Genomic DNA, 14367 nt, shown 5'->3' on the forward strand with positions numbered 1-14367 from the left:
TCAAAGTGCTTAAAACTGCATTCTCAGACGTTATTAGAATGAACATCTACCACCATTATAAAATGTGCTCTTATTGAAGAGGAACAATAAGAGGGTGCTTGGTTGTGTTTGTAACGTCTAAATAGTCTGCTCTGCAAAACCACCCCCCCCCCCCCCCCCAGCATCATCAATCAGCATCATCAATCAGCATCATCTTGCTGAGATGAGATCCAGAAAAAATCAGCTGCATTGAGCAGCCTCCAGGCCTCAGGTGAGGATAGCTCTACACTGGCCTATGCAGTTACTCTAAACTATTACCCCTTTCACATCGCACAAATAACCCGGTATCGACACGGCATATTGCCGTGTCGAACCGGTCAGTGTGCGATGTGAAAGGTCCTTTCACGATTTAGCCGGTCGCCTGACCCGGTAATTGAACCCGGTAAAAAAGAAGGGTTTTACCCGGGTTGATTACCGGGTCAGGTGCGGTGTGAATGGGAGCCGTGTCGATGCGACACGGTTCCCATTCACAGCATAGGGAGAGGCAGTGCAGGAGATGAGCTCATCTCCCGGCGCCGCCTCCACCCCCGCCCCTGCTGCTCCCTCCGCTGCTATGGCAACCGACCCGGTATATTGCCGGGTCGGAAATCCAGCAGCGGAGCGCAAATGCCGGATCCCACCCGGTAAGTACACGTTTGTCTTACCGGGTAGGATCCGGCATTTGCGGTCTGAATGTAGTATATGGGTCTTCAACCTGTGGCCCTCCAGCTGCTGTGAAACTACACATCCCAGCATGCTCTGCCACAGCTTTGCTATTAAGGTATGCTAAAACAGAGAGAGGGCATGCTGGGATATGTAGTTCCACAGCAGCTGGAGTGCCGCAGGTTGAAGACCCATGCTCTGAATTGACAAAGAGAGTGTCTGCACAACACAAAAGCAACCTCAGACGAACACTCCGTTATGATTTCTACAGTGACAGGTTCCTCATTCTGGTCTCTTCCTTCTACTCTCCCTCCTCAGTCCAAAATGTACCAGACCACTAGTAGCTAGCTAGACAGTAATACCAGCTGCTGATAACTGCATTATTATGTATTATTGTAGGGGAATAATGCTCTTCACAATACCTTCTTTACTTACATAAAACCAGAAAGCCAACTTCCTTAACTCACATTTCTGGATTACATTAATTTCACATTGTGCTCATCCAATCAGTGAAAGGTCAAATATGTATCACATTACTGCATATGATAAATATCTTCATTATTTTATGCAAGTGTGTCTGGCCTTAAAAAAAAAAAAAAACATTAGAAAGTCTATTCCAGCTAACAGCCTGAACCTCAGCAAAACACAATCTCTCTCCTAGGAAGAGTGCAGGTACGGGCCCAAATGTAACAGGCTCTGATTTTCTGATCCAGACGTAAATCTGGCGATTTAATTAGGGCAGCATGTTTGGCACATTGGTTAGTATTGCTGCCTCACAGCACGGAGGGCTTTTATTTAATTCCCACCAATGCCCTGTTTGGAGTTTGTAAGTTCTCTCCATGTTTACGTGGGCTGCCTCTGGGTGCTCTGGTTTCCTCCCACAATCCAAAAACATAATGGCAGGTTAATGTAACACTAATGTATATGTGTTTGTAGATGTGGTAGGGAATATAGATTGTAAGCTCCACTGGGGTAGGGACTGACATGAATTGCCAAATATTCTCTGTAAAAAACTGTGGAATTTGTATGTGTTACACAAACAAACTGCACCCCCAGAGTCCCACTGGACTGGCAAGTTAGGTTAGCTGTGGCCTGTTTTGTCCCAAATCTGAGATTTAGTGGTGTTTTTACTAAGCCTTGGATATAAAGTGGACGGAGAAAAAGTACCAGCCAATCAGCGCCTAACTGCCATGTCACAGGCTGTTTGAAACATGACAGCTAGGAGCTGGTTGGCTGGTACTTTATCTCCGTCCACTTTATCTCCATCACAGGCTTTATAAATAGACCCCTTAGAAGGGGATACTTGCATTTTCTGCCGCAGGTTACATTGGTTTCCACAGGGAAACATCAGGGTGTAGAGAGGATATTGATCCAGAGGCACCAACAGGCTAGAACTTTAGGCTGTCCCAGGGCAATACTAAGTTGTTCTGCAGGTGGGTGGAGGCGCCATGGGTACCCATTATACTTATCACGCCCAAATGCAATGGGTTGAAATGCATAAAGTGGATAAACCTGCGAAAAGTACTGGGCACGCTGCTGACGTGGCGTTTGGTCGGGCTTCTGCTCGCCACCTCAGGAAGGTGCAGGCATAAATAATGGGCACCTGGGAGATTCACGCCCATTGACACAAACTGAATAGCTGCCCTGCCATTGTATCCATCATACAGACATAACAACTGCAATACATAGGTCCATACTTGCCTACCTGACCCTCTCCATGAGGGAGAAAATGCTCTGTTCCTGGGCTTTCCTGGTAATGTATGATTGCCATCACCTGTGGTGAAACACCTTTCTTATCAATTAACTAGCTCACCACAGGTGATGGCAATCATACATTACCAGGAAAGTCCAGGAACAGAGCATTTTCTCCCTCATGGAGAGGGTCATGTAGGCAAGTATGCATAGGTCCCTAATAATAATAATAATAATAATAATAATAATCATAATCATCATCAAACACAGCAATACCAATATACTGAATACACCATGCAGTCACACATGTACTGGGGGGCGGTCCTTGTAATAACATTGGATTTTCATGTATTGAACACTCCCTTCAGGCAAAAATGACACGATTATATATTTATTTATATTATAAGGCTGTAAGATCTCACCTGATAGAGGTCATCCTGACATCATGCACTCTCCTCTCAGGAACAGGCTCTGCAGAAGTGTCCATATATATGTATGTACAGATCTAGGATGAGTGCTGTAAAATAAAGACACATTCACACACTATATAACTGTACAGGTCCCCGGTGAATGGGCCCTTGCAGCACTCTCCCCCCAGCACTCACCTCTAGGATATAATGCGTCTTTGCATTAATAAATATCTTGTTACTATAAATAAACAACTACCTCATATTTACAACACTACAGTTCTCTCAGGCACAACCGAACACAGTGGTCAAACATACCCCGCCTCCGTCCCGCCCACACGTGTGGAAAACTGCTGCGTACCGGATACAACACCGCCCCCTGTGACCAAGAATTTTTTTCGATTGGCTAACGGTGTCGTCTGTCCTTTGAAGCGCCGCCCTGAAGGGAATTTCCAGGCTGGCTGGAAGTTTGGTAGCGGCGCATAGGTGGGCGGGGAAATAGAGCGAGCATGTTGGTGCTCGCTGATTAGTCATCATTGGATTAGGTTGAGTGCTGATTGGTTCGGGGAGCTGGCAGTCATGCTGTCAGGTTCTGTCTGTCAGTAGTATGTGGACGACGTAGTATGTGATGTGTAGCGGCCGCGGCGCTGTGTAATGTGTATTATACTCCTGCTGCTGCTGCGCTTACTACAGAGTGTGACTGTGTGTCAGCTTTGTGCTGTGCAGTTTGTTATTGCCATATTCTGTTGCAGGTGACATGCAGGTGCTAGGTAAGAGAAACGTGCGTACTGTGGCAATAAGATGGGTAACACTTATTATTTATTTAATTTTTTTTTTAGATTAAACTGTATACTGGCATCTGCTGTTTTTATTTCTGTCGTATAATTCAGAGCACTGATATACACTATAGGGACAGAAGTATTCGGACGCCTGACCATTTCACCAACAGGGACCGTAATGACGGGTTGGGATGAATATGCCGGTGGTCAGAATACCGACGAGGTATCCCTACAGTGGAAAATCCCCCAATGGCTCTCTAACCCTCCCTTAGGGATTGACATCAATGGTTGCCAACGATGGTTAAACTATGAGTGTCCAATGATGGTCACCAATTATGCTATGGGAGACCATCGATGGTTTCATTCATCAGTGGACATCCCTGCTACTGCAGTGAATGACCCGCGGGCCAATCACAGCCTGGGGGCGGGGCTTTGCAGGTGTCAGAGCGGAGCTATGCTCAGAGTCCCGACTCCTTGCAAAACAAAAAATAGAAAATGAAAACATTTGTTTATGCTCTGCCATCGATGGAGGAAAACCATCTGGTTTTCTTCTATCGATAGCAAAAGCAATCTGACATCGGCCATAAGCCTTTGATGATTAGGAATAATTGGAGGTTGATAGCCACCCAGTACTCAATCGTTCGGGATCCCAGCGGTTGGGATTCCGGAGCCATGCTTGTAACCCTATTTGGGATGCCGGTGTCGGCATTTTGAGTAGTGTCGGGATCTCGGCATCGGTATTTCGACTGCCAGGATCCCGTAATGACGTTGTATTCAAATACATATACTTTAATATGGAGTTGGTCAGCTAAATCAGCTTCCACTCTTCCTGGAAGGCTGTCCACAAGATTTTGAGGTGGTTGTGGGAATTTGTGCCCATTCATTCTGTAGAGAATTTATAAGGGTCAGGCACTGATGTTGGACGAGTAGGCCTGAAACGCAATCTCTTTTTCCGCATTATCCCAAAGGTGCTTAATAGGGTTGAAGTCAGGGTTCTCAGAGGGCCAGTGAAGTTCTTCCACACCGAACTCCTCAAACCAGGAGTCCAATTCAGATCTAATTGCTGCTATGCGTTTTCGCACAGCGGGCGATCAGATCCGAACTGTGCATGCGTCTGTGCCACAATGTGCAGTCGCGTCGGATGGCTACAATGGGCATCGGCGGTCAGCAACGGGATTGTGCGAAGGATCCCTTTGCACGGGTGTTCGCAAGGTGATTGACAGGAAGAGGCCGTTTGTGGGTGGCAACTGACCGTTTTCAGGGAGTGTCTGGAAAAACGCAGGCGGGACCGAACGTCTTCAAGGAGGGTGTCTGACGTCAGCTCCAGCCCCAATCAGCAGGATTTAATCACACTGGAAGAGTAAGTCAGGGCTTGCGCAGAGAATGCACAAACTGATTTTGAGCGGCTCTGCTACACATGGGAATGCACACTTGCATAGTGAAAATACACTCGCCCTGTAGGCAGCGACTATCTGATCACAGGACAGCAAAATTAGCAGCCCAGCGATCAGATCTGAATTAGGCCCCATGTCTATTGTCCTTGCTTTGTGCACTGGGGCACAGTCATGTTGGAATAGAAAAGAGCCTTCCCCAAACTGTTGCCACAAAGTTGGATGCATAGCATTGTCCAAACTGTCTTGGTATGCTAAATAAATCATTAAGATTGCAGTTCACTGGAGATGAGGGGCCTAGCACAAACCCTGAAAAACAGCCCCATGCTCTTATCCCTCCTCCACCAAACTTCATAGTTGGTATAATACAGTCAGGCAGGTAACATTCTCCCGCATCCACCAAACCCAGACTCGCCCATTTGGCTGCTAAACAGAGAAGCGTTATTCGTCACTCCACAGAACATATTTCCACTGCTCCACAGTCCAGGGCCGGCTCCAGGCCTACTAGCACCCTGAGCGAGAGAACACGTGACATGCCCCCCAGCAGTGCCAGATACATAAATGGCCACAGTGTGCAGATATGCCCCCACAGTGCCAGATACATAAATGGCCACACTGTGCAGATATGCCCCTACAGTGCCAGATACATAAATGCCCTCACAGTGCCAGAAACATAAATGCCCCCACAGTGCCAGATACATAAGTGCCCCCACAGTGCCAGATACATAAGTGCCCCAGTGTCAGAAACATAAATGCCCCCACAGTGCCAGATACATAAGTGCCCGCACAGTGCCAGATACATAAGTGACCCCACAGTGCCAGATATATAAGTGCCCCCACAGTGCCAGAAACATAAATGCCCCCACAGTGCAGATATGCCCCCACAGTGACAGATACATAAATGCCCCCAGTGCCAGATACATAAATACCCCCACAGTGCAGATATGCCCCCACAGTGCCAGATACATAAGTGCCCCCACAGTGCCGGATACATAAATGCCCCCACAGTGCCAGATACATAAGTGCCCCCACAGTGCCAGATACATAAGTTCCCCCACAGTGACAGATACATTAATGCCCCCGGTGCCAGATACATAAATACCCCCACAGTGCAGATATGCCCCCACAGTGCCAGATACATAAGTGCCCCCACAGTGCCAGATACATAAGTGCCCCCACAGTGCCAGAAACATAAATGCCCCCACAGTGCAGATATGCCCCCACAGTGACAGATACATAAATGCCCCCAGTGCCAGATACATAAATACCCCCACAGTGCAGATATGCCCCCACAGTGCCAGATACATAAGTGCCCCCACAGTGCCGGATACATAAATGCCCCCACAGTGCCAGATACATAAGTGCCCCCACAGTGCCAGATACATAAGTTCCCCCACAGTGACAGATACATTAATGCCCCCGGTGCCAGATACATAAATACCCCCACAGTGCAGATATGCCCCCACAGTGCCAGATACATAAGTGCCCCCACAGTGCCAGATACATAAGTGACCCCACAGTGCCAGATACATAAATGCCCCAATACTGCCAGATACAGAAGTGCCCCCACCGTGCCAGATACATAAGTGCCCCCACAGTGCCAGATACATAAGTGACCCCACAGTGCCAGATACATAAGTGCCCCCACAGTGCCAGAAACATAAATGCCCCCACAGTGACAGATACATAAATTCCCCCAGTGACAGATACATAAATACCCCCACAGTGCAGATATGCCCCCACAGTGCCGAATACATAAGTGCCCCCACAGTGTCGGATACATAAATGCCCCCACAGTGCCAGATACATAAGTGCCCCCACAGTGCCAGATACATAAGTTCCCCCACAGTGACAGATACATAAATGCCCCCGGTGCCAGATACATAAATACCCCCACAGTGCAGATATGCCCCCACAGTGCCAGATACATAAGTGCCCCCACAGTGCCAGATACATAAGTGACCCCACAGTGCCAGATACATAAATGCCCCAATACTGCCAGATACAGAAGTGCCCCCACCGTGCCAGATACATAAGTGCCCCCACAGTGCCAGATACATAAATAACCCCACAGTGCCAGAAACATAAATGCCCCCACAGTGCAGATATGCCCCCACAGTGACAGATATATAAATGCCCACAGTGCCAGATACATAAATACCCCCACAGTGCCAGATACATAAGTGCCCCCACAATGCCAGATACATAAATTATTATTATTACATTTTATTTATAAGGCGCCACATGTGTTTCGCAGCGCCGTACAAAGGACAGTACAGGGGACAAAACATTGCATTACAGTAAATAAATAACAGAAATAGAGTACAGGTAACAGAGCACCACATGTTCTCAAGACATAGGCCCTCATTCCGAGTTGATCGCTCGGTATTTTTCATCGCATCGCAGTGAAATTCCGCTTAGTACGCATGCGCAATATTCGCACTGCGACTGCGCCAAGTAATTTTACAATGGAGATAGTATTTTTACTCACGGCTTTTTCATCGCTCCGGCGATCGTAATGTGATTGACAGGAAATGGGTGTTACTGGGCGGAAACAGGCCGTTTTATGGGCGTGCGGGAAAAAACGCTACCGTTTCCGGAAAAAACGCAGGAGTGGCCGGGGAAACGGGGGAGTGTCTGGGCGAACGCTGGGTGTGTTTGTGACGTCAAAACAGGAACGACAAGCACTGAACTGATCGCACAGGCAGAGTAAGTCTGAAGCTACTCTGAAACTGCTAAGTAGTTAGTAATCGCAATATTGCGAATACATCGGTCGCAATTTTAAGAAGCTAAGATTCACTCCCAGTAGGCGGCGGCTTAGCGTGTGTAACTCTGCTAAAATCGCCTTGCGAGCGATCAACTCGGAATGAGGGCCATAATACAGCTAAGATGTAAGTGTTGAGGGAGTGATCATCGTACTACTAGAGGCTGGTGGCCATAGATGGAGATGAGCCTTTACTAGCAGGATAAAGATGGTCGTTGAGTAGGGGAGAGCTGTGAGTGAAATGTGTTGAGACGAGGGCTTAGATAACAAGAGGAAAGAGGGCCCTGCTCTGAAGAGCTAACAATCTAATGGGGAGGGGCAACAGACAGATGACAAGAGGTGCAGGCAAGTGGGAGGTAGCCTGATTGCAGTATGCAAGCAAAGCTGAGATGTTCACGGCATGAGGCAGGAAGGTGGAGGTGCGGCTTTAGCACTGGGTTATGCATCGGGAGGGTATGCGTTGATGAATAGGTGGGTTTTTAGTGCCCGTTTGAAGCTTTGCAAGGTTGAGGAGAGTCTAATGGAGCGGGGGAGTGCATTCCACTGAAGGGGTGCAGCACGGGCAAAATCCTGAACTCGTGCATGGGAAGCAGTGACCAGGGCGGTGGAGAGGCGACGGTCATTAGTCGACCGTAGGGGTCGGGAGGGAGTATGAAGGGAAAGGAGGTTGGAGATGTAGGGAGCAGTGGAATTAGAGATGGCCTTGTATGTGAGGGTGAGGAGTTTGAAGAGGATTCTGTAGGGGAATGGGAGCCAGTGTAGATTTTCTTGAAGGGGAGTGGCAGATGTGGTGCGGCGGGAGAGGAAGATAAGCCTAGCTGCGGAGTTCAGGACAGATTGGAGGGGAGCAAGATGGGAGCAAGCGAGGCCAGTGAGGAGGACATTGCAGTAGTCAAGTTGTGAGATGACCAGTGAGTGGATGATGAGTTTAGTTGCACTCTGGGAGAGATATGGCCTGATACGAGCAATGTTGCGTAGCTGGAAACGACAGGATTGTGCCAGAGCTTGGATATGGGGTGCAAAGGAGAGGGAGGAGTCAAGAGTGACGCCCAGGCAGCGGAGTTGGGGAACGGGGGAGATGGTGGTGTTGTCAACAATGATGGAGATATTGGTCGGGGGTGTTGCTCTGGATGGGGGGAAGATGATGAGTTCCGTTTTGTCCATGTTGAGCTTTAGAGAGCGTTCAGACATCCAGGAGATTGCAGAGAGGCAGCTGGAAACCTGAGAGAGGACAGAGGGGGACAGATCAGGAGATGAGAGGTAGAGTTGTGTGTCATCAGCATAGATGTGGTATTGAAGGCCAAATGAGTTAATGAGCGCACCCAGGGAAGAGGTATACAGGGAGAACAGAAGGGGTCCAAGGACAGAACCCTGAGGGACAACAACAGGAAGGATGGAAGGGTGTGAGGTGGTGCTGGAGGCAGACACAGAGAAGGAGCGGTTAGTGAGGTAAGAAGAAAACCAGTCAAGGACAGTGCTAGAGAGGCCAGCGTTTTGGAGTGTGCCGAGGAGGAGAGGATGATCTACGGTGTCAAAGGCAGCAGAGAGGTCCAGAAGGATGAGCAGAGAGAAGTGGCCCCTGGATTTGGCCGAAAGCAGGTCATTGGTGACTTTCACCAGGGCAGTCTCAGTTGAGTGGAGTGGGCGAAAGCCAGATACATAAATGCCCCCACAGAGCCAGATACATAAATGCCCCCACAGTGCCAGATACATAAGTGCCCCCACAAGCCAGATACATAAGTGCCCCCACAATGCCAGATACATAAGTTCCCCCACAGTGACAGATACATAAATGCCCCCGGTGCCAGATACATAAATACCCCCACAGTGCAGATATGCCCCCACAGTGCCAGATACATAAGTGCCCCCACAGTGCCAGATACATAAGTGACCCCACAGAGCCAGATACATAAATGCCCCCACAGTGCCAGATACATAAATGCCCCCACAGTGCCAGATACATAAGTGCCCCCACAAGCCAGATACATAAGTTCCCCCACAGTGACAGATACATAAATGCCCCCGGTGCCAGATACATAAATACCCCCACAGTGCAGATATGCCCCCACAGTGCCAGATACATAAGTGCCCCCACAGTGCCAGATACATAAGTGACCCCACAGTGCCAGATACATAAATGCCCCGATACTGCCAGATACAGAAGTGCCCCCACCATGCCAGATACATAAGTGCCCCCACAGTGCCAGATACATAAGTGACCCCACAGTGCCAGATACATAAGTGCCCCCACAGTACCAGAAACATAAATGCCCCCACAGTGCAGATATGCCCCCACAGTGACAGATACATAAAAGCCCCCAGTGCCAGATACATAAATACCCCCACAGTGCAGATATGCCCCCACAGTGCCAGATACATAAGTGCCCCCACAGTGTCGGATACATAAATGCCCCCACAGTGCCAGATACATAAGTGCCCCCACAGTGCCAGATACATAAGTTCCCCCACAGTGACAGATACATAAATGCCCCCGGTGCCAGATACATAAATACCCCCACAGTGCAGATATGCCCCCACAGTGCCAGATACATAAGTGCCCCCACAGTGCCAGATACATAAGTGACCCCACAGTGCCAGATACATAAATGCCCCAATACTGCCAGATACAGAAGTGCCCCCACCGTGCCTGATACATAAGTGACCCCACAGTGCCAGATACATAAGTGCCCCCACAGTGCAGACATGCCCCCACAGTGACAGATACATAAATGCCCCCAGTGACAGATACATAAATACCCCCACAGGGCAGATATGCCCTCACAGTGCCAGATACATAAGTGCCCCCACAGTGTCGGATACATAAATGCCCCCACAGTGCCAGATACATAAGTGCCCCCACAGTGCCAGATGCATAAATGCCCCCACAGTGCCAGATACATAAGTGCCCCCACAGTGCCAGATACATAAGTTCCCCCACAGTGACAGATACATAAATGCCCCCGGTGCCAGATACATAAATACCCCCACAGTGCAGATATGCCCCCACAGTGACAGATATATAAATGCCCACAGTGCCAGATACATAAATACCCCCACAGTGCCAGATACATAAGTGCCCCCACAATGCCAGATACATAAATTATTATTATTATTATTATTACATTTTATTTATAAGGCGCCACATGTGTTTCGCAGCGCCGTACAAAGAACAGTACAGGGGAGAAAACATTGCATTTAAATATATAAATGCATATAAATGCCCCCGGTGCCAGATACATAAATACCCCCACAGTGCAGATATGCACCCACAGTGCCAGATACATAAGTGCCCCCACAGTGCCAGATACATAAGTGACCCCACAGTGCCAGATACATAAATGCCCCGATACTGCCAGATACAGAAGTGCCCCCACCGTGCCAGATACATAAGTGCCCCCACAGTGCCAGATACATAAGTGACCCCACAGTGCCAGATACATAAGTGCCCCCACAGTGCCAGAAACATAAATGCCCCCACAGTGCAGATATGCCCCCACAGTGACAGATACATAAATGCCCCCAGTGCCAGATACATAAATACCCCCACAGTGCAGATATGCCCCCACAGTGCCAGATACATAAGTGCCCCCACAGTGTCGGATACATAAATGCCCCCACAGTGCCAGATACATAAGTGCCCCCACAGTGCCAGATACATAAGTTCCCCCACAGTGCCAGATACATAAATGCCCCCGGTGCCAGATACATAAATACCCCCACAGTGCAGATATGCCCCCACAGTGCCAGATACATAAGTGCCCCCACAGTGCCAGATACATAAGTGACCCCACAGTGCCAGATACATAAATGCCCCAATACTGCCAGATACAGAAGTGCCCCCACCGTGCCAGATACATAAGTGCCCCCACAGTGCCAGATACATAAATAACCCCACAGTGCCAGAAACATAAATGCCCCCACAGTGACAGATATATAAATGCCCACAGTGCCAGATACATAAATACCCCCACAGTGCCAGATACATAAGTGCCCCCCACAATGCCAGATACATAAATTATTATTATTATTATTACATTTTATTTATAAGGCGCCACATGTGTTTTGCAGCGCCGTACAAAGGACAGTACAGGGGACAAAACATTGCATTACAGTAAATAAATAACAGAAATAGAGTACAGGTAACAGAGCACCACACGTTCTCAAGACATAATACAGCTAAGATGTAAGTGTTGAGGGAGTGATCATCGTACTACTAGAGGCTGGTGGCCATAGATGGAGATGAGCCTTTACTAGCAGGATAAAGATGGTCGTTGAGTAGGGGAGAGCTGTGAGTGAAATGTGTTGAGACGAGGGCTTAGATAACAAGAGGAAAGAGGGCCCTGCTCTGAAGAGCTAACAATCTAATGGGGAGGGGCGACAGACAGATGACAAGAGGTGCAGGCAAGTGGGAGGTAGCCTGATTGCAGTATGCAAGCAAAGCTGAGATGTTCACGGCATGAGGCAGGACGGTGCAAGTGCGGCTTCAGCACTGGGTTATGCATCGGGAGGGTATGCGTTGATGAATAGGTGGGTTTTTAGTGCCCGTTTGAAGCTTTGCAAGGTTGAGGAGAGTCTAATGGAGCGGGGGAGTGCGTTCCACTGAAGGGGTGCAGCACGGGCAAAATCCTGAACTCGTGCATGGGAAGCAGTGACCAGGGCGGTGGAGAGGTGACGGTCATTAGTCGACCGTAGGGGTCGGGAGGGAGTATGAAGGGAAAGGAGGTTGGAGATGTAGGGAGCAGTGGAATTAGAGATGGCCTTGTATGTGAGGGTGAGGAGTTTGAAGAGGATTCTGTAGGGGAATGGGAGCCAGTGTAGATTTTCTTGAAGGGGAGTGGCAGATGTGGTGCGGCGGGAGAGGAAGATAAGCCTAGCTGCGGAGTTCAGGACAGATTGGAGGGGAGCAAGATGGGAGCAAGCGAGGCCAGTGAGGAGGACATTGCAGTAGTCAAGTTGTGAGATGACCAGTGAGTGGATGATGAGTTTAGTTGCACTCTGGGAGAGATATGGCCTGATACGAGCAATGTTGCGTAGCTGGAAACGACAGGATTGTGCCAGAGCTTGGATGTGGGGTGCAAAGGAGAGGGAGGAGTCAAGGGTGACGCCCAGGCAGCGGAGTTGGGGAACGGGGGAGATGGTGGTGTTGTCAACAATGATGGAGATATTGGTCGGGGGTGTTGCTCTGGATGGGGGGAAGATGATGAGTTCCGTTTTGTCCATGTTGAGCTTTAGAGAGCGTTCAGACATCCAGGAGGAGATTGCAGAGAGGCAGCTGGAAACCTGAGAGAGGACAGAGGGGGACAGATCAGGAGATGAGAGGTAGAGTTGTGTGTCATCAGCATAGATGTGGTATTGAAGGCCAAATGAGTTAATGAGCGCACCCAGGGAAGAGGTATACAGGGAGAACAGAAGGGGTCCAAGGACAGAACCCTGAGGGACAACAACAGGAAGGATGGAAGGGTGTGAGGTGGTGCTGGAGGCAGACACAGAGAAGGAGCGGTTAGTGAGGTAAGAAGAAAACCAGTCAAGGACAGTGCTAGAGAGGCCAGCGTTTTGGAGTGTGCCGAGGAGGAGAGGATGATCTACGGTGTCAAAGGCAGCAGAGAGGTCCAGAAGGATGAGCAGAGAGAAGTGGCCCCTGGATTTGGCCGAAAGCAGGTCATTGGTGACTTTCACCAGGGCAGTCTCAGTTGAGTGGAGTGGGCGAAAGCCAGATACATAAATGCCCCCACAGTGCCAGATACATAAGTGCCCCCACAAGCCAGATACATAAGTGCCCCCACAATGCCAGATACATAAGTTCCCCCACAGTGACAGATACATAAATGCCCCCGGTGCCAGATACATAAATACCCCCACAGTGCAGATATGCCCCCACAGTGCCAGATACATAAGTGCCCCCACAGTGCCAGATACATAAGTGACCCCACAGTGCCAGATACATAAGTTCCCCCACAGTGACAGATACATAAATGCCCCCGGTGCCAGATACATAAATACCCCCACAGTGCAGATATGCCCCCACAGTGCCAGATACATAAGTGCCCCCACAGTGCCAGATACATAAGTGACCCCACAGTGCCAGATACATAAATGCCCCGATACTGCCAGATACAGAAGTGCCCCCACCATGCCAGATACATAAGTGCCCCCACAGTGCCAGATACATAAGTGACCCCACAGTGCCAGATACATAAGTGCCCCCACAGTACCAGAAACATAAATGCCCCCACAGTGCAGATATGCCCCCACAGTGACAGATACATAAAAGCCCCCAGTGCCAGATACATAAATACCCCCACAGTGCAGATATGCCCCCACAGTGCCAGATACATAAGTGCCCCCACAGTGTCGGATACATAAATGCCCCCACAGTGCCAGATACATAAGTGCCCCCACAGTGCCAGATACATAAGTTCCCCCACAGTGACAGATACATAAATGCCCCCGGTGCCAGATACATAAATACCCCCACAGTGCAGATATGCCCCCACAGTGCCAGATACATAAGTGCCCCCACAGTGCCAGATACATAAGTGACCCCACAGTGCCAGATACATAAATGCCCCAATACTGCCAGATACAGAAGTGCCCCCACCGTGCCTGATACATAAGTGACCCCACAGTGCCAGATACATAAGTGCCCCCACAGT

The 14367-nt window shown here is 49.2% G+C and overlaps 1 protein-coding gene across 7 annotated transcripts in view; it reads right to left on the reverse strand.

Moving 5' to 3' along the window:
• The window catches only part of CYLD (CYLD lysine 63 deubiquitinase), a 328802-nt gene that overhangs the window by 228686 nt on the left and 85749 nt on the right, over window positions 1–14367 (reverse strand). For 3 of the 7 annotated variants that reach the window (XM_063945318.1, XM_063945317.1, XM_063945312.1), the window contains exons 1-2: window positions 2979–3092; window positions 2796–2890 (exon numbers count right to left, since the gene is read on the reverse strand). The gene's annotated coding sequence lies outside the window, so the exon portion shown is untranslated. The other 4 variants (XM_063945314.1, XM_063945315.1, XM_063945313.1 and 1 more) reach the window with 4 other exon arrangements.

The sequence above is a fragment of the Pseudophryne corroboree genome, chromosome 11, assembly GCF_028390025.1.
Source record: "Pseudophryne corroboree isolate aPseCor3 chromosome 11, aPseCor3.hap2, whole genome shotgun sequence".
Taxonomy (NCBI): domain Eukaryota; kingdom Metazoa; phylum Chordata; class Amphibia; order Anura; family Myobatrachidae; genus Pseudophryne; species Pseudophryne corroboree.